The following is a 20,637-nucleotide window of genomic DNA, read 5'->3' as shown; positions in this document are numbered from 1 at the left end:
GGGTTGTGCATATATCTGCTCAAGGCTAAAATTGCAAATTGAATATCTGGCCTTATGTTGCATAAATAAATGAGGCATCCATCTACTGGAGCATATGTATGAATGTCAAACAAATCACTGTCATTATGCAAAGACAACTTGAGTCTAGTCTCCATCGGTGTGCTAACTGGCTTGCAATCTTGGAAGCTAATGACCAAAGGCAGTGCTTTGGGTTTTCTAGAGGCTGCTGTGTGCAGCGCTTACAACCTCCCTCCTTTTGCATTTGGGCAAGCCAACTTCCCACTGCCAAGCCTCCATGTGCCACCAGCCATAAGAAATACGACACCCTCCTTGGCCTCTAGCTATCCCATAGGCGGCGTCAGAAGGTCCGTCGAAAAGGCTTCGTGATGCTATGCTCCGCCTAGTGGCTGCTACATGACGGCGCCCAATCCATATTCTCCTGCATCAGTACGTGTCTGCCAATCCTGGCAGCGTACTCCAGAAACCTGGATGGCTTCTTGGCGATTGCTATGGTGGCCGGCCATAGCCACTCTCCTAGATCCCACTCCAGCTCATCAAGTGGTTTGCCCTCTGAGATTCAAAGGTGCTACTCCCTGATCTCCTTCCATAAAACATAGAGGTCCAGTCGCCATGTCTTTCCTTGAAGGCCCACCACCTGAATCCTCCTCCACTAAAGGGCGGCTATTTCCTCATCCTGGCGCCCCGCCTCTCCTGAACAGCGAAGAAAGTCCCTTGTGGAGCGTTGCCCACTCTGCTTGCCACCTGTAGGGGGTTGCCTACTCTGGTGAAAACCTAGTTGCCCAGACCTCCCCGGGCTCTATCGGCTCTCGCATTGGGGGAGCAAGCCACTTCAGAGGTATTGCTGTGTCTATCTCCCTTCCTCCTCAACTCCACTTCTCTTTGGCAGCCTGATACTTGCTGCAGCACCTCCTCGTTCGCCATCCTGTACACCTCCCACCATGTCCTAATGGTACGAGCCAGGCTAGCCTCCCAACCAGCCCGCTAGATGTGGGGGCGCTTGCCGATTTGTGCCCCAACCTGATCTTCGACCTGGGAGCTCCAAACCACCGGTTGACGGCCTCCTGGCAGCCTGGGGGGTTTTTGGATTAGGGCCTTACGAAAGCCCTGCCACACGTGGAGTAAGCTGCATAGGAAAGGTGATCTGGGAAGGGGGGGGGGGGGGGGCGGGGAATCTGGGCTGATGTGAAGATCCATCTTAGGGGTGGCCTCCATTCACTGCCAAGCCTCGGTCTATAGTCCTGGAGGCTTGCGTGCAATAAGACCTTCTAGGGATGCCTGTTTGGTGTGAGGCCGTGGACAACTAGCTTTCCCAAGAGGGCCATACTCTAATACTTTGGGTCTATGATACCAAGCCCTCCCACTAACCGATGCTGTATGATGGTCGCCCATGCCACCTTGGCCTTGGAATTCCTGGAACCTTTTGACCCTGACCAAAGAAGTTCCGCACTAGGCGGCAAAGTTGCACTACGCATGATGAGAAGTACCAACATGAGGCGATATACCAGGCCGTTGCTAGGAGGACCTGGTTAACCGCTAGGGCTCGGCCAGCCAGTGAGAGGTGAGCCGTGCTCTAGTAGGTCAGTTTCCTCCGAATAGAATCAAGGACAGGAAGAAACTGTTGGGCAGGAGTGATATCGAGTCCCATCTGGAACCCTAGGTACCGGACGGTTTGTCCTTTGCTCACCCATCTAAATCCCAAGTGGACGCCCCACTCCATGCCAGAGTTCGGGTTTGTGAGGAAACCGACAAACTTTCGCTAGTTGATTTTCGCTCCCGTTGCAGAATAGTACACGTCAAGAGCCAGCCTCACTCTCTCCAGCATCAACTCATCGTTCTCTATGTTGAGTACTGTATCATTTGCATACTCTGAATGATGAATCTAACAACTCAGCCTTCTCTCTCACTGGAAGTCAAAGGTCGCATAATCCGCTCACACATGACCTGAGGAAGTGAGACATCGCCTCTGCTAAGAGTAGAAATAGGTATCGGGCTAGGGGCAGCCTTGTCGAACCGATCTCTCCAGCCGAAACTCCTCCCCTTGCCTTTCGCCTATGAGAACCCTGTTGGTGGCCGATCTGTAAAGGGCAGAGACCGTGCGAATCCAAACTTGGGGGAATCCCAACCTCACCATGGTGCCCCCTAGGAGATCCCAGTCCACCCTATCATAAGCTTTCTTGAAATCCAAGAGTAGTATGGCCAGTCTTTGCCTACTGTGCTGAGTCCACTCTGTCGCCTCATCAAAGAAGTTAAATACATTGTCAAGGATGCTCCTATCCTGGACAAAGCCTGTCTGTGTGTCATGGATGATGTCTGGAAGCACGAGGTGAAGTTGCCTACCAATCATCTTTGCCAGTCCCTTATAGGCCTGCCAGGGAGTTCTTCCAGGTGCACCAGCCTCGCACCGCAGGAGAGCAAATACGTAGCCTTCGGGATTAGTATGGGAGGACTTGTCTAGCCCAGACGAGGTAATGGAGATTGCCACCGACTATTACACACGCCTTTTCCAGCAAGAGACAGCTTCAGCTAGAGGACATAGTTGTAGACAACAGGTCTGGGATCACATCCCGTCTCTCATCACAGAGATGGGATGCTCCCTCCTAGCTTCCTTCATAGAGAAGAAACTAGAGGAGGCTTTCCATACATAGGATGGGTAGAAATGCCCGGGAGAGGATGGCCTCTCTAAGGCCTTCTTCACTACTTACTAGGAAGTGGTGAAGGACCCCCTAGTGATGGCCTTCCGGGAGATTTTCACTTTAAGACAGATGCTAGGGAGTCTTTTGGTAGGCCTTATTAGTCTTCTCCCCAAAGGGGGAGACCGGTTGGAGCTTTCCGAGTGGCAACGGATCACCTTATTGTCAATGGCTTCATAGTTGTCAGGTACAAAAAGTACAGTACGGTACGGTATGACAAAATACGGTACTAAATGGTACCTTAAGATTTTATAAGGTACGGTACGATATTAGTACGAAAAAACATTTAACTTCATTATTTTAAACTATAGATGATAGAACAGATGTTTAAAGTCTAAATAGCAATGCCATTGGAGTATATAAGATAAATACTTGAGGGTAACACGCCAAAACCTCTATGGCATATGCCGCATGCGCAACATACACTACAACTTACAAGTACATACATAGGAGTGGATACATCATACATGAATGATCATACAAATAAGAGGCATGTATGCTTGAGAGAGAGAGAGAGAGAGAGAGAGAGAGAGAGAGAGAGAGAGAGAGAGAGAGAGAGAGATGAAATGACATGAGATGCTTTATTAACGTCTACAAGAGGCCAAAATGACGTGAGACCAACAGTTACCAAACAAACCACCAAAGGTTTTGGTAAAAGATTTATGAATTTTGTTATGGTTTTGTTTGGCATTGCTAAGGCTAAAGTAGCTACCGATGTTACATTCACTAATTCGTGTACTCTCAGAAGGTACATTAGGCCCAGCTATCCTCTGGCCCAGTTTTATTAGCAATATGTACTAATGCTTTGGGTTGGGTGGTGCAAAATGAGCTGTGAACAAAGGCAAAATCAATAGCATTAAGCTACTTGATGATTCTCAAATGGTGCTGAATTTATTTATTGATGACACTAACATATTGTGAAAAATGATGGGACATCAATTAGAAACGTTTGGAACTATTTGAATACCTTATGTATGGCCTTTGGCTCTAGGATAAATCATAACAAAATATGTATGAGGAGTCTAATCAAGCATCCACCCCCTTTCTTGGTTGATCGATCAAGGCTACAAAATCACCACCACCACCACAACAACAACAGTCAACAACCCACACCACCACCAACAACACACACACACACACACACACACATGCAGGCACGCACGCACGCACACACACAAAGGTGCTTGTTTTTTGATATGAATTCGTACAGTGCGAACCGTGTAGTACGAACTAGTTCGTACTGCGTACAAGTGCAACTATGAGTTCGGGGATACGTGCTATCGCCCTGTGTTGCATCCGAAAACCTGTATATTAGAAAGGCTCCTAGTAACCATAGTTTGATACAAGATGTGATCCTCCACCTATATGAGACTTAAACTTGCAATGGCACAAATGGTAGTGGGGAAACTCCTACCATCGCCCCGTGTCATCTTTCAGCAAGTGATACATGCGATGGCACTAATAACATGGAGAATAGAATGCCAGTGGTTTGGGACTGTGTGCTTAGCCATTGGAGAGGGTGTAGGACAATGAGCCTGGCCAAGATAGAAGATGTACATGTGAGAATGCCCATTTAATAAAAGTCTTCGTAACTGAGCCACATTACACTTTTTGATGTGGTTGCAAGATAAAAGTTGCTTAGAACAACTTGAGGAATGTAGGGGTCACCATTCCTAAAATTTAGGGAGTTACTATTTTTGGACCCTAGAATCTGTTCGTGTCATTATCTTCGTTTTTGCACAAGGATTAATTTTCGGGTTTGTGCTAAGGTCAAATTTTGCACCAAACATGGAGAATTTTAGACTAGAAGGTTTAAACGGGAAAATTGTTACGCGTATGCCATGTGTTACAATTTGGGCACAAATTTCCGAGAGAGAGAGAGAGAGAGAGAGAGAGAGAGAGAGAGAGAGAGAGAGAGAGCAGCAACGTTGGAGGTAGGAGGGGCAGATCTAAGCGTGAGGGCAAATTATTGTAAGTACAACAACTATAGAGGGTACTTCTTCGTCTTTAACTCGTGTACGGAGGTAGAGCTTGCTTCCTCTGGTCAGCTCTCTCTCTATTCTCAGAGAAAATGCTCTGCATGATGGGCTGATTCAATTGAATGTACAGTTCTGTGTTTTCTTTGCTCTTTTGTTGAGGTTAGAGCCTCACTGTCCAGGTTTAGGAGCAGCTGATTGCTTCTCCAATGCAAGAACTAAAGAAAGGGATGACCATACCACACAAGAACAGGGTTTTCAGCTCTGATTTAGTGCTGTTTGTGGAATTGTTTAACTGCTGGAATGATACCAGGGTCAAAGGGTTTGTTGTCCAATTGGTATGGAACAGATCTGGAATGGAATAAGGTTGGGAACAGGTCAAGAAACAGGTGAAAAACAGTAAATACAGAGTTCTGCAAATTGCAATTCTGCACTTGAATTATTGAGTTATGGTCACAGAAAGTGTTTTCCTACTTGGGATCTTGTTCTGGATGTTCTATACTGTCCTTATGCAGCTGAAATTTGCTAAGAAAAGATGAAAGCCAACTGTCCATAGGCTTTGTACTTTGAAACATTTCATTTTTGTAACTTTCCATCTTTTAATTGATAAAGAAATACCGAAAGGGGCTTCGGACTTCGGGGCCAATTTGGTGTTGAGCGAGGGAGTGAGGTCTTTGTTTGTGTGTGTATGTGAAAAGACCACGTATTAATTGAAGGGACTACCGCTTCATGTGAGTCATAGACTGGTTTCAGGATCAGCCCATGGAGAGGGACCAAAACATGCCTTCTCACTTTGTTGAGCAACAGATTGCTCAGCCCAGTTCAAGCAACCCTGCTCCTTTAGACTTGGAAAACCAAGGGTGGGACGTAAGCCCTGATGCAACAAAGGAAAGGCAAAGGAGACTCTTGTCCTTCCCACACTTGCTGTCCCTTCTTCTTCATAGGACCCCTCTGCACTTATTCCTGTCGCAGAGACAAATCCTCGGATGTGCCTACGGCTTGAGCCCCTACCGTCACCAAGGAACCGCCACCTCCCAAAGAGCAATGGCCACATCAGCAACCATCGCGATCATTGCCGTGCGCGCATGATCCTCCATCTCAGTTGGCTTTTGATGTTGCTGGTAGAGTCATCACTCCATGGGATTGAAGGTATCCAAGTTGTTCTTCCCACCTAGCGGATGTGCCTTCGCCTTTATGGTCTGAATATCAACAGCCCAACCTCTGTGTGGTGTTGGGGGACGTCTTTGAAGACGGTGTACTGGAGACATTGGCAGCTAAAGCCCAGGCCCATGTGCCTAAATCCCACCAAAACTCGACCTTTTGTGTCTGTTCAGTCTCAGGGTGCCTTTTGCACTCGTCTTGTTGTGTTTATTGAATCCATTGTACTTGGTTCATATATGATTGCATAGAGCCAACCTGCACTTTGTAATCTTGACACATCGTACTTTTTTGCAGAATTAATATAAAAGTACTCATTACGGAGAGAGAGAGAGAGAGAGAGAGAGAGAGAGAGAGAGAGAGAGAGAGAGAGAGAGAGAGAGAGAGAGAGAGAGAGAGAGCGAGCTCTCATTAGGTCATGATCAGCACGCAGGCACATTTCACATCTACCAGCAGATTGAAGGCTCACCTTTCAGGAGTGGTCACGACCTGATTCTGGGCAGGCCATACGATCTGATACCAGACGCACTTCCGGGTCAGGTCTCAATCTGTTTCAGAATGCAAGTTCAGGTGCAGCCACTTTCAAGACAGATTGTGATCAGCTTCAGGGTTCAGATTTAGGGGTAGCGTCAGGGCAAGATTTGGGGCAGGTCTTGATTGCACACAGGGCAGGTGACGACAGAGTTGCAGACCTTCACAGAGAGAGAGAGAGCGAGAGAGAGAGAGAGAGAGAGAGAGAGAGAGGGGGGGGGGGGGGGCGCTGCAGCAACTGTCCTGGGGGACAGAAGTGTTGTTGATTGACTGCTGTGTCCATCAAATGGTGCCGCTGGCGGATTCCCTGCCCTGCCCTCTGCGCTCCCTGTTCTCTGCAGGCTGCTGTGTTCCAGCAGGCGGGAGAGGTTCAATGATGGACAGCGGTTGAATACCTAGGTATTGCACCATGCTTGAGCTGAACATGGCCTTCATAGATTGGGTGGTGGATGCCTTCAGGCCTGATTCGGATGATGAAGAGTGGGAAGAAATGGTTCATTGTACGGAGATGGTTGCTAGGTGTTCCGAAGTTTAGCCCAGTTCTAATGTGCAATCCCCCGTTAAATGTAGTAAACATGTCTTTGATGCAGTGACGATGTAATGGCAGATTCTCAAGCTGCTCCACAATCTAAGCATTGTGCTCGTTCTTATGTGTAGGTGACCTTAGCTATTTAGTGTTGGGATAAATGCCCAGTTTAACACTAAATAGGCCAACATTTAGGAGTCCAAGGACTTGGATTGGGAACATCTCTTGGAATTTGCCAATATACTATTGGGTGAATATGTTCAACACAACTGAGAATCCTTTTCAGACTAGATCTAAGAGGACGTTTTTGATGCTACTGTGGATATGAAGATTGTCCTATGTTATTTTTAGCCTTCTATGAAAGAGGTGTCATCCTTTTTCTCATTGGCAAGATTCTGGTGCCCACGTGGAAACTCCATTTTGCAGGGAGAGTGTTTAGATGAGATCGTTGTTGACTCACAAGGCTTCTATGAGATAGTGCTCAAACTGACAAGCGCTCGGGATGATCTTCTGGCTAGAGTTCCATTGTTCTTTGATAGATGCTTGGTGCATTTAGTGGATTGGAGACCATTGGTGGACTTCCAAGAGTTGCTTCAGCAAAAATGCCCCATATGGGTTGAAGTTGATGCTGTCATGCAGTCTACTAGCCTTTGCTCAAGGATGCTATGGGAATGATTGGCATGATTTTGGTTCCCCCTAGCTTGCAGGTTGCCCACCGCAACTACATGTGCATGCTACGGGATATCCCGTGCTGTTACGCATAGTTGCATGAAACGCCATTTCTCGCCCTCAGAAACGGCATACCGTTTCTGAAACACCCTCCCCCCCTCTCCCCCCCCCCCCCCCCCCCCCCCCCCCCCTTTTTTTTTTTAACTTTCAACGCATTCTTTGTAGGCCTTTTTAGGCGATTTTGCCCTACGTTTTTGAGCCCCCACGTGAAAAAACGAGAGCCTTGATTTGAAAATTGCTGCAGCCTGTGCATGCTCGTTTCTCGAATGCTGCCGGCAACCATGGGCTTTGCACACACTTGCGTTTTGGCCTTCTCTCTCTCTCTCACGAGTCCCTCTCGAGCTCTAGCCTCTCTCTCTCTCTCTCTCTAGACTTTTACACACACACACACAGTGCACACACATAATTGTGGGCACTGGAGTCTGGGCCTTGGCACTTTCAAGTTGCTCTCTCTTTCTCTCTCTCTCTCACTCCCGAGTCCCTCTCTCTCTCTCTCACACACACACACACACACACACACACTGGTGCGCAGATCGGTCGCAGATAGCTCACGTAGTGAATCCCTGAAGGTCCCCAAAAACAATGAACTCTACCTTTTTGCACAAAAAACAATGTAAAAGCTTGAACGACAAAAGACAAGAGACAAATTGGGTTCAATCTCCCCCATGCCTTGTGTGAGCGCTTCACAAAGCATGTATTTTATGTATATTTCAATTTTCATGCTCAATAATAGCCCAATTTACAAAAATATGACAAGCTTTTAGCTTTTGAGTTTGCTTTCTACAAAAATAGGAAAATAAAGCTAATGGACGATGCCCATAGAGTCTGGCATGCCCAATCTCAATGTCCAAATAGAAATAACATATCCGGGCGCATAGGCACATACAAAATAATAATCAATAATCAATGTCTCAATAGACATAACAAAATATAGGCGTGACGCCTATCAAAATATAGTCCAAAGGTCGAATACTCGCTAGACTCCAATGCTTTCCTTCGCCACTGCTGCTATCTCTACACATCAACTGAAGCATTCACAATCGTTAGTAAAATAATACAATTAAACCGACAAAAGTGAATACCTAGCAGTCTTCAGCTACATAAATAAATCAACTGGTTAGAAATAAATCCTAACCTTAATTTATTACGAGTGCGCACTCTAAACTCATAAACGTTTATTAATTTAATATGCATTTTGCGGAATCACCTGCTATGGAATCACCCATGTACACACTAAATTAATGAAACGTCGGAAAAGGACAGGCGTCCCCATCAACTTCTCGCACAAAGAATCCTCTTTGTGTATGAGCCGCGGTCATCTAAGTTTACGGAATCCACCGTAAAACCTCACGGAATCCACCGTGGAATATGCCTCCTGGCATCACACACACACACACACACACACACACACACACACACACACACACACGACGCAACAAACTCAGAATTTAGGTGGGATTCGGGAATAATCAACATGCCAAAGGATCAAGCATGGAGTCATGCCACAGTGCTTCAAGCTTACGGAGGTGGTGGTGGCTCCAGGCGGTGGCAATGCAATTATTGCGGCATTCAAAGAGGAGGGGCAGCCACAAGGATCAAAGATCATCTTGCCCATGTGCCCAATGTAGACATTGTTTCATGTGAACATGTGCCTGTTGATGTTAAGGCTTCCATGGAGCATTGGAGGCTCTGCAGCTTGGCTCCTACAGGTGCATCTAGTATAGGAGAGGGAAACCATGGAGATGATGAAATTTCAGCAACAGGAGGTCCTATAAAGAGGAGTAGAGGAGCTTCAGAGACTGACACAATGAGTGGTGCACATACAAGGGGTTCTATTGGTGGAGCACGTGGGACACCTCAAGCAACAAAAGGTTCATTGTAGGGTGCTAGTATCAAAGCGGGTATTCAAAAGCAAGCCATTGCAGAGGCCACTAGAGAGCTACTCGATTATTCATTCAGTGTGCCATTTCTTTCCATGTCTTGTGCACGCCGAGGTGGAAATCAGCCATGAGGGCTGTCAGTCACATTGGATGTGAGTGGGAAGGGCCATCCTATGAGGGTATTCGGATAAGAGAGCTTAAAAATGAGAAAGCCCGCATAGAGGTTCAGTTGCAGCCATTGAAGGCCACTTGGGTGAAGTATGGTTGCACGATCTTGTGTGATGGGTGGTCTGATGTACGTTGACGAAGTGTCTATAACATTCTAGTCTCATCTTGCAAGGGGACAATGTTCTTGAGGGCCATTGATGCTTCGGCGGCTGGCACAGTGGTCACTGGCTCATATATTTGGCAGCATATACGCAAGGCAATCATGGAGATAGGGGCAGATAATGTGGTTCAAGTAGTCACAGACAATGGGTCCAATTGTGTTTCCATGGGTTGCATGCTTGAGGCTGAGTTTCCGAAGATAAGGTGGACCCCATGTGCTTCTCATTCTTTGGACTTGCTTATGGAGGACTTGGAGAAGTTAGATTGGGTTGACAGGATTTTTTCAATAGCCAAGTCCATGGTGCATTTTGTCACAAAGCCGCCTAAGGTGCAAAGTATCTACCGTTCACACAGTGAGTTAGAGCTACTCAAGCCCTCAAGCACAAGGTTTGCATATATGTTTATTGTTGTGGAGGGGCTTGAGTGCGCAAGGACTTGATATGCACAGTGGTGTCCCGAGAGTGGTGTGCTTTGGAGGATAGCCAAGATGCAAAAGACATATCTTTCTCATGGATGGTAATGGATCAAGGATGGTGGGAGGAGGCTGAAGCCTTAGTGAAATCAATCGAGCCCATCTATTCTGTATTGCGCATTACTGATATGGAGGGGAGCACCATGGGGCTACTCTATGAGTACATGGATAAGATTGGAGAGGCCTTGGACAACAATACTTGCCTTCCTCGTAGAAAGTTAGTGATTTTTATGGTTTATGCAAATATGTATTATCATTTATGGTTTGCAAATTTATGTTTATCCACCATAGCTTCAATTGGCTATCTTGAATTCAGGATCGAGGAGCTTTGATGTGTATGGTAGACACGATGGAATTGGTTTCATAGACCAATCCATGCAGTTGCACATGTATTGCATCCCCTATGGCGTATTGAGGATCAGTCTGCTGATGATGAGCTAGAGAACGATATTTAGGATTACTTTGAGAAGTGGGCAGGCGGAGATTTGCAGATGGTCATGAGGCTTGAGGATGAGCTTCTCTTGTTTCGTAACCATAGCCTCTCCTTTGGTGGCTCGATAGCCCAGCTTCGAGAGACACAGTTGCAACTTGTGTCTTGGTGGGAGAAATATGGGGCATCTGCACCTACCCTAGTAAGTTCTAGGTTGAGGCTCTAGCTTTTAAGTACTAAGTATTCATACATTGCGCGTTAGAAATGTTGTGCAATCTGAAATTTCTTTTCTTGTGGATTGTGACAGAAACGTCTTGCTATTCGAGTTCTTTCATAGGATTGCAGCTCAGGCCCACGTGAAAGAAATTGGAGCACTTGGGCCCTCTTCCACACAAAGAAGAGGAATAGTTTGAGCACAGCTCAGTTGGAGAGGCTGGTCTTTTGTCACTGCAACCTTTGCCTTCTTGAGCACACCTCTACCTCTCCCTGAACCTCGCCAAGTGAATGTCGACAAGGCAGACATAGAGAAGGTGAAAGACATACCAAATATTCCTAGTGAAAAGTTGGATATCTACACCATGTTGTATGAGGAGATGTCAGCTCTTGCCCATTGCACATGAGCTTCATGGAGGGCCACTTCGCAACGGGATGGCGCCAGCACTTCAGCAGTTGCAGCCTCACCCTCTTCTACTAGCTCTCATTCTGAGTTAGATTCTACTTCTTCTAGTGCATTTGCTAGTGATGCAGAGGCCAGGCATTGCTTTTCTTGTGGGCAATTTGGGCATTTCATGGCTAGATGTTTGGAGAAGACTTTTGTTGTGGATGGGGGTTTTGGCTTTAGTAGTCAATAATGCTCCTATGGATGATGACCTTCAAGAAAGTGAGGCTCTAGTGCAGACTATTGTGGATAAAGGGAAATAGGCTATGCAGCCTTTGGATTCCCCTAAGTAGGATTAGGTTAATGTCAATGCGAGAAGAGGTAAAAGTCGTATGTGAGCTTAGCACTAGCTATGTCTAGCACTTCACAAGACCTCTCATGCACTTATGTGTGTCGCAAAGATAAAGCGTTGTTTGTATCTATTGCTAATGTTGCATTGTCAATGGGTCCTCGAAAGTCTTTTGCTTGGAAGGCCTCTGTTGACTGGTTGCGGGACTCTCTTGCATGGCTTGCTTTTGATCCATCCCTTGGGTATCCGGGCTGCTCCAAAACAAGGAAATGATCCCTCCACCTCCAAGGTGGATCATAGGGACTTAAAACTCATTTGTAGTAATTGTTTGACTTTGGACGAGAAATCCTTTTTTTATGACATATGAGACTTGCCATGGGGAATGTGAATGGCATTTGTTCACAGCAAACAACACGATATATGGCACATTTTGCATGAAATGTAGCCAGATTATTGTGAAAAAACATTTTGTTTTCATGGTATGCCCAAAAGTGTCGTTTTTGATAGAGATTCAAAATTTACATCTAACTTTTGGCAAACCACATTTAAGATCATTGAAATTGATCTAAGGACGAGTACTGCATTTCATCCACAGACTAATGGAGAGACAGAGAGAGTGGACCAAACAAACCAGATTCATGGCATACATAAATTAAAATGACTCTGTTTGAAGCAATTTATGGTTATGGGATGCATCATGTGCTCTTGAGCATAAAAGTCATGGTGAAGCTGGCAAAATTGTGGATTGCCATGGGTTTGATTTGTTCTATGTAGAGGGCTCAACTCGACGCTATTCAAGTGTGCTTATGGTCATGCATGTTAAATTTCAGCTGGTGGTCCTTGTTAAGAATGACATCCATGGCTGTTTTTTGGCTGTTGAAACTCTATTTGAAGGGGAGGTATTATGGTTGGTAGGCCTCTATGCACCAAATTACTTGTTGTTTAGACATGATCCGTGGGACTGGTTGGTAGCTTACTTGTCTCTTGGTAGATTAGGAGTGTTGAAGTGAGATTTCAATATGTGTGTTCATCATTCGTAGTCTATCTCTGAGCACTCGGTGATGGATGCACTTGAGAGTTGTGCGTGGCATGATTTTGTAGTAGCTATTTTAAAGTAGGACATTTGATCTTGGCTCTACCCATTGGATTCAACTTTTACTTTTCAATCAGCATTGTACTTTGCTACATGGTCTTGCTTGGACTGTATGTATGTTATGCATGAGGATGCTTTCTTGCTAGAGATTCTAGACATCCAGATGTTGCAACAATATGTTTTGTTGGATCATTTCCCTTTGTAGTTTGACATGCTTGCTCACCTTGTCATCCCTTTTGCATAATTTTTGGGATGGCTTCCATTGCATTTTAGTTCATATTTTTTCAAGCACCGAGCCTTTAATGGTTATATGGAGTAGTTGATTGACAAGTTTTTGCTTGATTTCCCCTCTAGGGGCAGTGACTCTTTTGAGCAATTGCTCCATAACGTGCCGAGGGTTGCCATGCATTATGGTATTCATCATGCTTCTCTTTGCATGCAATATCAGCACGTTGCTGAAACAATGCTAGCATTGGTCTGCTCCTTGCCAATTGATTGCTACCATCAACCAGAAGGTTGACAAATCTCATTTTAACAATTCTAGTTGGGATCATACCAGCAAGCCAAGTTACAAAGCTTGACTAAGATTTGACAAGATGCTTCATGCCACTCGCATAAATTTTTTTCGAGGCTTGCATGCCTCTCCTGCTAGAGAGAATATGGTGCATCTCCAGCAGACACATGGCTTGATGGTTATGGATCTAAAGTCCATTATGCATATGTGTAGAGAATACTTCATTGACCTTCTTGGTTCTTTGTCTCCTTCTACTTAGTAGACCATCCATACCCACTTGGCTTTCTATGCCTTGGCCAAGGATCAGGTGTCGCTAGATATGCATGATGATTTGGACAATGATATCTTGGAGGGAGAGGTCATGGATGTTTTGTTGCATTTGCCGAAGGACAAAAGTCCAAGGTGGGACTGCTTGACCAATGAGTCTTTTGAAGTCTATGTTGCTAGTTTGGTGAAACCCTTGATAGCCACTGCCAACAAGTTAGGGAGATTGGAATTATGTTTGCCTCATGGAAGGTGGGAGTCATTAACTTGATTCTAAAATTGCAGTCACCCTTGATTGCCAGCCAATTTCTTTGATGGGATCTATGTATAAAATCTTCTCTTAAGTAATGGTTAATTGTCCCCACAAGTATGGCCCTGGCCTTGTGTACTCTAGTTAGTATGGATTTATCAAGGATCGGAGTATTTTGCACAATGTACTGAATATTTAGCTCATCATTGATTGTGCAAAACTCTAAGTAGGAAGTCAAGCTAGTTCAATTAGATCTTAAAGAGGCTTTTGATTATTTGGATTAGTCTTTTGTGGCAAAGCTCATGTATGTTATGAATTTTGATCCGTGCATGTCTTGACTCATACACAAAGTTAGCACGGATGCCTCTTTGTGGGTCATCTTGAATGGTGGGGTCATTGAGCTATTCACTCTTGCATGCTCGGTTAGATAGGGTTGCCCTTTGAGCCCCTTGTCCTTTGCCTTGGCAATCCATCTAGTCCTCTCCATGCTCTCTCATTTGGTGGACACGGGACAACTGGCTGGTCTCTATTCTTTTGTGGTTCAATCATTGGCAAATGACACATTCATGATTCTCAAAGCAGAACGAGAGAACCTTCACAAGGCATTGGATGTATGGAAGCTTTTTGGATAGGTCTCTGCTCCTTATATCAATGCAGTTGGATCCTTCCGCATAAGCTATATTGAACTAGATTTGCAGTATTCACAATGGCAATGTATAGAGAACCCCCCAAATCAAGGGAAAAAATTAGATTGAAGACTTGTTGGTCACTTCAGACAGCCAAGAGAGTTTGGATTGGGAAGGGGATTGGGAGAATCCCATTGTAAATCAATTTCTACTTCAATAAAGCTAAATAAATACCAAAAGGGGCTCCAATTTTGGGGTAAATTGGGTGTCCATTGTCCAAAGATTAATAGGTAAATTTGTATTTTCAGTTTTGCTGCTTGCAATAAATGCTTGGTACTCACTCCAGTTGTCCACACACTGCTCTGTAGGTTGTGTCTGTGGAAAGCCAATCTCCACGAACAAATGATAGAGCCAAAATTGTCTCCATATTTGTAGACCAAGGGGCATAATACTCGGCCTTTGTAGAAGAAAGAGCCATAGTAGGTTGCTTCTTATTGCTCTAAGAGATAGCTACCGATCCAAGGGAGAACGCATAACTTCTAGTGGACTATCTTGAATCCGTATCACCTATTGAATTGAAGTCACTCCATCCAAAAAGAGTGGTCCCCTCTCCATACATGATCTCGTAGGGTCAAGTTCCTTTTAGAAGGTGTAGAACGCGTAAAGCGGCTCATCAGTGAGCCTAAGTAGGAGTCTTCATGAAAGAAAAAGCCACTACGAAAGAGATCTCCGTCCGAGTGTGGATCAGGCAAATCAAAGAGCCAACAAGGCATCATTAATGGATGGTATTGCTAAGAGGATCTCGAGGTCCATGGGAGAAATAGGCCGATACTCGACCATACCAAACTTCGAAAGAAGCCCAGAGATGTAATTGTGCTAGGAAATAAAAATGCCCTATGCCATCTGATAAATCTTTAATCGAAGGAAGAAGTGTAGAATCCCAAGGTTTGTCATGTTGAACTCTTGGTCCAATATCTATTGAGTTTGCTCTGTGAGAGTGCACAACGGAAGAAGGAATTTGAACTCAGGGAAAGAGAGAGAATCTGCAAGAAAAGAAGAAAAGAAACCTACACTGAACAAGGAACAAATGCTGAATGCAAAAGGATCGATCAGTCCCTACACGCTGTCCACAACGTCAGTGTCCAGGACACCAGATTAGGCTAATGGTGATGGTAGCACTGAAGCTAGAGGAAGATAATAAAGTCGGGGTGTGCACTTACCAAGGAAGGAGGGAAGATAATAATCTATATGACTGCCAAGTGGGAAATGACTATAAATAGCCAAAAATCCTGAAAACTGACCTACTCGAAATCTGGGGCAAAAAATATAGCCAACTATGCTGGTAAAAATGTTGGAAATGCTTAGAAAAATCCAAGAACGGGTGAACAATGTCTGACAAGTGAGGCAGGCTGAAGAATGTAGAAACTACTCGGGAAATGCACATAAAATCTCAAGTGAAGGATAAAATGCATTGAAATACAATAAAGTGAGTGCTCTAGAATGAGCTACCCTCTCCATCAAAAGAGGTGATAGATAGGTCAGAGCTCCTAAAGTCCTCGTCTGACTCAGATTGAGGCTCATAGGTAGGAGATGACAAGGCATTACAAGTATGCTTGCGAATACCTCCTCTTAGATCTTGGATGTGGTAGAAGGCCAAGGAAGAAACGGATCCTGGGATGGTAAGAGGAATGCCAATGTCGATGAAGTCTGTCGATGAAGAAGCGCTCCTCACAATCCTAAGAATCCCCCTTTGAAACAATAGGGGCCAAAAAATCCATAGCCATATCACTCAGAGTGCCTCCCTCTGAAAGGGATGGGGGGTAGGAGGGAAGCACCAGAGGAGAGGGTGGGGGATGGGAAGGAACCTATGGAAAAGAGGGTGCATAAGCGGGAACGGGTGTAGCAATAGACAATCGCCTCGGAGGACCCTGCATAAGAGAAGGGGAATGGAGCTTGTAAAGCCTGCTCTCTTGCCAACTTGTTGCGATAATAGCCCTTGTAGAAGAATCTTGGATACAAATGGCATGCTCGGTGAAGACAACCCGGATACCAAGCCTAGTAAGGCCATAAACTTAGAGGAGTGGAAAGCCCAAATTTAGAACATAAAGGGCATGTGAAAGGGAGGTCGACGTGCGGTCAGGAAATAAAGGCAAAGTGCAAACACCACAAATAGGCACCGAAACAGTGTCAGCAACAGTGATAGAACCCTTAGAAGGGCATAGATTGTACAACAAATCACCTTGTGGAGTCATATGACTAGAAGCTCCTCTATCATCCAGCCAAGGCCTCTCAGAAGATGAGGCAACCAATGAAGAAGGCTCCTCCAAGTCAACAACATGAAGGAACATTGACTCATGGGTACCTACTGGAGTAGAGATAGAATACTCGGATGCATTAGCTCCATCCTTCGCTCTCGGATGAAGGTGAGGGTACTTCTTTCAACATTTCTCCTTTGAATGTGTCCCCTGCCCACAATATAGGCATTTAGGCTTCTCCAAGTTGAAGTCAAAGCTTGAAGAACTCTTCTATCTTTTAGCCTTTGACTTCTCTTTCTTCTCATCCCATCTCTAGAACTTGCAACAAAAGCTTTGGTGGAGGTGGATCCATTGGTTACCTCTTTGGCGCGCTTGCCATGCTCCAAAACAAGCAGGGCAAGCTCCTCCCATAGAAGCTTCTCACAGGTCCACAATGTAACAAGGTTGGTGTAGAAGAAATCAAACCGGGGAGATGGAAGTTGAGTCAAAAGAATTGTAGCCATATCTTCTGAAGAGATAATCCTGCCAAGGGATGCAAACTCATCCCTCATATCCTCCAACTTGTTGATATGATTCTTCATGGAAGAAGAATGATCAAAAGCGAGCATCTATAATTTCTTCTCGAGAGTAATCCAGTGGGCAAATGTCTTCTAATTGTACAAAGAAGCAAGCTTTGTCCACACTTCCATTGCTTTGCGCATCCTGGACGGGGAATAAGGTGGGTAACAAACTCCCAAAGATCAAAGGTATAAAGGATACACTCCACCTTACATGACGAAAGCAAGTAGTTGGAACCATCAAGCTGGTCTTCTTTGGGCAAAGAAGGGAGTACAAGCACCTATATAGAGGGTGCCATGGAAGCCATATGAAGGCCATCAGAATGGGCCTTTTGTGAAACATGGAGAGAATGGGGAGGAGAGGGATCCTGTACAAATGGGCTAGGTGACCTCTCTTAGAGGAAGGAATAGAGACCTCCTCTAAGTCGGCGAAGAACTAGTGATAAGACATCTTTGTATATACCTACAAAACACCCACAAAAAGTTGTGTTTGGCTATGGACAGCTTTGAAACAAGAGGAATTGGCTACAAGATGCAAAGATCTCGATGTAGAAAGTTCACTCGAGGGAGAAGTACTATTGATTGCTCATGAAGGATGCAGAAGCACCAAAACGCTGACGTGAATGCTGTTCCTTGCTCTTGAAAGGTTGCGTATGACTGTAGAAGGTAGTTGCTTGGCCAACAGACGATTGCCTCCACCTAGTAGGGGGTGTTTTGATCAAAATGCTAGTAGACTTGATGTCACCTGATGCCAAATGTTACACTTGATGCCAAATGTTGATGCCGGAAGTCTAGAAGCAATCGCCTGCCTCCAAATGATGATGCTTGAGCACCAGATGCAGTCGCCAGCTACCAGGAGCTTGTATTTTCAGCAAACGCAGATGTGGATGGCCTCATGAACTGTGTCACTCTCAAACACCATGCTTTGATACCATGTGAGAGTGCGTAACAGAAGAAGGGGCTCGAACACAGAGGAATCTGGTCTTTTTTCCACTGGAACGATAGGGAGTGCTACATTGTATGCAAAAAGAATCTCAAAACTTTATATAGAATCGTGTAAAGTTAAAGTGCTGTGCTGTATATGGCAGAGAAAATAGGCTCAAACCAGGATAGTTTACTATTTCTGTTTTTTATGATTTGAAAAACTAAGTTGGTGAAAATTGCTGACTTCTCTGATGTGGAGGGCTGAGGGCTGATTACACTATCATTTCAACTGCTTATTTTAGTGCTATGCCCTTGCTTTCTGTGCAGGGTAACTTTTTGCTAGTGCGATATATCTCTTGTCAAGACCTAACTTGGAGGTATGGACTATTGAAGAGTTGGTAAATGGCTACAAAGATTCTTCTTCCAAATGATGGCTGACAAATTGCTTGTTTGGACATGAACTGTATAGGTGGTGCTCTTTCCTCTGGCTGCATATTTTCTGTATGTATCAGAGGATTTTGTATTATTTCGATGAGAAAATAATATGTTCTTGTGGACTTCTAATTATCGGGGTTGGGGTTGACGATCACAATCCTTCCTCTGGTTTTGGTTGTGCAGGAGGAATTTATGATTCCTCAGTTCCTTTGTCAGACTAGATCGTCCAAGAAAACTGGTATAAGGTCTCTCATTCCAATAGAAGGACTAAGTAGTGGTATCATGTAAATGCAATACAAGGACTCCGAAGCCTTGTTTTTTGTGTGTGTGATTTTTGTGGCGCATCTGGGATGTGCTTCTGGCTCTTTGGCATTCTTCTTTCTGCTTTGAGATATTTACTTATTGCTGCTACTTTGTTGATTGTGTGAGATCTTGGGTGTGATGGGCAGTTGAGTAGTCTCACTATCATACTATTTTGAGACTCATCCTTTGACTCTTACACCTTTTTGAGATCACTTCAGCACTCTTTGTTTGATTGCTTCTCTCTTCATGGTATGGACTACAAATGTATTCATTGTTTTCTCAATGCTTTTACTGCTTGTTCTGTTTACTGAACATAACATGCATTTACATCGTTTAACGCATTTCTCCAAACAAAAAAAAGGTGTTTGCGTGGAGACAATGTATAGATACGAACACATTTGTACCATGGGTAGGCATACATCTGGATATGTATGTACCTACAGATAGAGTATTACTTATGAAGTCTTAAAACCCTATAGCCTACTATATGATGAAGTTGCAGAAAACAAGATAAATGGGCCTTTATCAACAAGAGTACTTAGTAGTAGTTTCTATTGGCATACTCATTCAGAAGATATCCTCAACATCTTTTAACTTTAGCAGCTGGGCATTACGATTCGACAAATACTAACAAAAGCATGCAAGTTAGTCTCGTTATTTTCTAGAGAGCTCATTGGACAGATCCGGGAAACAGTGTTGTAATTAAAGTGTTCAATGGACCTACAAGAAAGGGTTCACTCGACCAAGCTACATTCCAATCATTTGAAATTTCTTATTGGGTATATATGCATCAAATCAAATGGTTAGGGTCGGGCCTTTTTGAAGGGTGCTATAGAAAGACTTATTGTTAAAACCTTTAAAACAAGCACAATTCGCGTAAATTATTTCACACTTTTAAATGCCTTAAAATCAAGACTTAACCTCAGAAATTGATCCTTGCATTTATCGATGAACGTGTTCTTACTCATTCATAATGATCTTGGGAGCATTGCAAGGGGTGCATTGTGTTTGGTGGTGTGTCTATTATTTCATATCTTTGTTGAATCCCATAATGGTGGATGTGAGGTGATTTGTGAGCTACGGCATGTTGCTTCTTCAACTTCATGTGGTGTGGAAGCAGCTTCTCAATCTCCTTGATTATGGGGGACTATGGGAATTGTGTTTGAGAGTGGGCATTGATGATCTAGAAGATTAGCAACATCCAACTCCAACCCATCGCTTTCCGCTGATGATCATGTTGTAAAGCCTCCTTCACAGAAGTGGGCTCCTGATTCTGCATGACATGAGTCATCAAAGTAGTAATTAGTGTAAACAAGCTCAGTGTGATCTATTTGGTTCTTGAGAATTGGTGGTTTGGAACTTCACGGGCATCTATTGTGCTACTCTACGAGTGACCTTTACATAAGGAAAAAGCTCTCTTGATGGATGTAAATGAACCATTTCTCAAAGTTGAATTCATTGGAAAACCTCTTCAAGTCGACCAAGTTGTTGAGGATTCACTCCTTCACAATTTGTCTAACCAATTGAAGAGACAATCATTGACCACAATGATTTGATATTGATGTATGGAAGCTTGCTCTTGATGCAATAAATGGCTTTTTGGACCTTGGCGGACACATCTTAGGCTTGCTTCAAGAGTTGGCCCATCGGAGATTTTCCCCTAGACTTTGTGAGGCAGATTGGTTTCAATATGCAGGAGTTTGTGTGTTTTCCCGTTATGGTTGCCCCC

General features: G+C 44.4%; 1 protein-coding gene and 1 pseudogene across 7 annotated transcripts in view; both read left to right on the top strand.

The window, feature by feature from the left end:
- The window catches only part of LOC148027368 (trigger factor type chaperone family protein), a 91,875-nt gene extending 72,859 nt beyond the window's left edge, over positions 1-19,016 (top strand). For 2 of the 7 annotated variants that reach the window (XM_087691942.1, XM_087691939.1), the window contains exons 15-17: positions 18,498-18,547; positions 18,640-18,671; positions 18,789-19,016. The gene's annotated coding sequence lies outside the window, so the exon portion shown is untranslated. Of the gene's footprint in view, positions 1-18,497 lie in introns of all 7 variants that reach the window. The other 5 variants (XM_087691941.1, XM_087691937.1, XM_087691940.1 and 2 more) reach the window with 3 other exon arrangements.
- LOC148027369 (uncharacterized) lies at positions 9,639-11,693 on the top strand (annotated as a pseudogene).
- Positions 19,017-20,637: the final 1,621 nt, after the last annotated feature.

Source organism: Lygodium microphyllum, chromosome 13 (genome assembly GCF_053477565.2).
Source record: "Lygodium microphyllum isolate KBCC chromosome 13, Lygodium_microphyllum_v1.1.10, whole genome shotgun sequence".
Taxonomy (NCBI): Eukaryota; Viridiplantae; Streptophyta; class Polypodiopsida; order Schizaeales; family Lygodiaceae; genus Lygodium; species Lygodium microphyllum.
The sequence above is the reverse complement of the archived record's forward strand: the minus strand, read 5'-3'. Positions and strand labels throughout refer to the sequence as shown.